The 2,334-nt window shown below is 42.4% G+C and overlaps 1 protein-coding gene across 1 annotated transcript in view; it reads right to left on the bottom strand.

Moving 5' to 3' along the window:
- The window catches only part of LOC128250248 (cadherin EGF LAG seven-pass G-type receptor 1-like), a 41,813-nt gene that overhangs the window by 18,203 nt on the left and 21,276 nt on the right, over nucleotides 1-2,334 (bottom strand). The window lies entirely within an intron of this gene.

Genomic DNA, 2,334 nt, shown 5'->3' on the forward strand with positions numbered 1-2,334 from the left:
AGTGCTCACCTGGTACTTATTTTATCGACTTCGAAAGGATGAAAGGCAAAGTCGACTTCGGATGTATATATATATATATATATCATATATAAACATATGCATATATCCATACATATATGTACATACTTACATATATATGTGTATATACATGCATATATGGGTACAGGACATAAAAAAAACACGTTAAACACAATGAGAAACAAAAACGAACTTTTTTTCGAGCAACGAAAAAAACAGAGAAACGAGACATGCAACATAAAGAGTACACCCCTTCGTCAGTTGTCCCTGTCTCATCTACTCCGCGTTATATATACATATGTGTGTGTGTGTGTGTGTGTGTGTGTGTGTGTGTGTGTGTGTTTGTGTGTGTGTGTGTGTGTACGTATTATATATACACACACACACATATATATAAACACACCACCGGTTGTCAAGCGATGTTGGGGAGACAAACACAGACACACAAACATATACACACATATACATATATATATATATACATATATACGAGAGGCTTCCGTCTACCAAATCCACTCACAAGGCTTTGGTCGGCCCGAGGCTATAGCAGAAGACACTTGCCCAAGGTGCCACGCAGTGGGACCGAACCCGGAACCCTGTGGTTGGTAAGCAAGCTACTTACCACTCAGCCACCCCTGCGCCTATCCTTTCGGGGTCGATAAAATAAGTACCAGTGATCACTAGGGTTGATTTAACTTAGCCCTTCTCCCGAAATTGCTGTCCTTCTGCCAAAATTTGAAATCAATTTATTGAGGGCGTTTAAGGCGGTGAGCTGGTACAGTCGTTAGCACGCCGATCAAATTGCAGACGAAATACAAAGCGGCATTTCGTCTGTCTTTACGTTGTGAGTTCAAATTCCGCCGAGGTCGAATTTGCTTTTCTTCTCTTTCAGGATCGATAAAATAAATAAATACTGGTGTCGATTTAATCGACTTAGTCCCCTTCCCTGAAATTGCTGGCCTTGTACCAACCTTTGAAACCAATATATTGGAGTTGTTGATTGGATGGGGTGGGGGTACTGGTCAGCCCAATTTGCTTTTGTGTGGAGTCACGCACTGTCGTGCTAAATGTGGATAGTTTTTATATTCTTGTTCTGTCTTTTCCTCATAACAGTTTCTGTCAACGTTCTCTACTCACGGTACAGCCACGTTCCAGAAAATAATGTAGGATGACAACTTGCTATTCCTAAAATAGACATCGTAATTGTTCGCTCGCTGGAGAAAAGTTATGACGTCAATCTATAGATCGTTAACGGATCACAAAGGTACGGCCATGTTTCATACCATTGTCACCAGATGGAAAGAAAAATCGCGTCTTCATTGTGAAGGCGCATGGTTTGATTGCTACAGTATTCGGCTTATGATCGTAAGGTCGTGAGTTCAATACCTGGTGGCACATTGTGTTCTTGAGCAAGACACTTTATTTCACGATGTTCCAGTCTACTCAGCTGACGAAAATGAGTAGTACCTGTCGTTCAAAGTGAAAGTCTTGTCACATTGTGTGTCATGCTGAATCTCATTGAGAATTACGTAAAGTGAACGCATGTCTGTGGAGTGCTCAACCACTTGCATGTAAATTTCACGAGCAGGCTGTTCCTTTGATCGGATCAACTGGAACCCTCGTCGTCGTAACTGACGGAGTAAAGGTTACATTGACTCGAAATACTTCTAACGTATCAGAACAGAATTCCTTTTTCTCATTCATATCAGGTGTCAACTCTGATACCCATCGTAGTTCGCCAGCTTCAGTGATTCATTGTGACCACAGACTTGTTGTGCAGCAAGCTCATGGAGTATGACTCGTCTGTTTATGTAAATCAATTTTTCTACTCGCTGCCGGTTAGTGTCGGTGGTCTCAGTTAACAGTCTCCCGCGTCGTTCTTGGCTTTCAATGTTGTATACCACTTTTTAGTTTGAAAGAAAAAAACCCCCAACAAATATCAATTGTTGTTCCCAGAAGTATGTATGGTAGAAACCCCACTGGAATCATCATAGAAACATTAGATGAAAGGAGTGCTGTTGTTGTTGGCACTCCGTCGCTTACGACGTCGAGGGTTTCAGTTGATCCGATTAACGGAACTGCCTGCTCGTGAAATTAACGTCCAAGTGGCTGAGCACTCCACAGACACGTGTGCCCTTAACGTAGTTCTCGGGGATATTCAGCGTGACACAGTGTGACAAGGCTGACACTTTGAATTACAGGCACAACAGAAACAGGAAGAAAGAGTGAGAGAAAGTTGCGGTGAAAGAGTACAGCAGGGTTCACCACCATCCCCTGCCAGAGCCTCGTGGAGCTTTAAGCGTTTTCGCTTAATAA

This window comes from Octopus bimaculoides, chromosome 20 (genome assembly GCF_001194135.2).
Source record: "Octopus bimaculoides isolate UCB-OBI-ISO-001 chromosome 20, ASM119413v2, whole genome shotgun sequence".
In the NCBI taxonomy this organism is placed as follows: domain Eukaryota; kingdom Metazoa; phylum Mollusca; class Cephalopoda; order Octopoda; family Octopodidae; genus Octopus; species Octopus bimaculoides.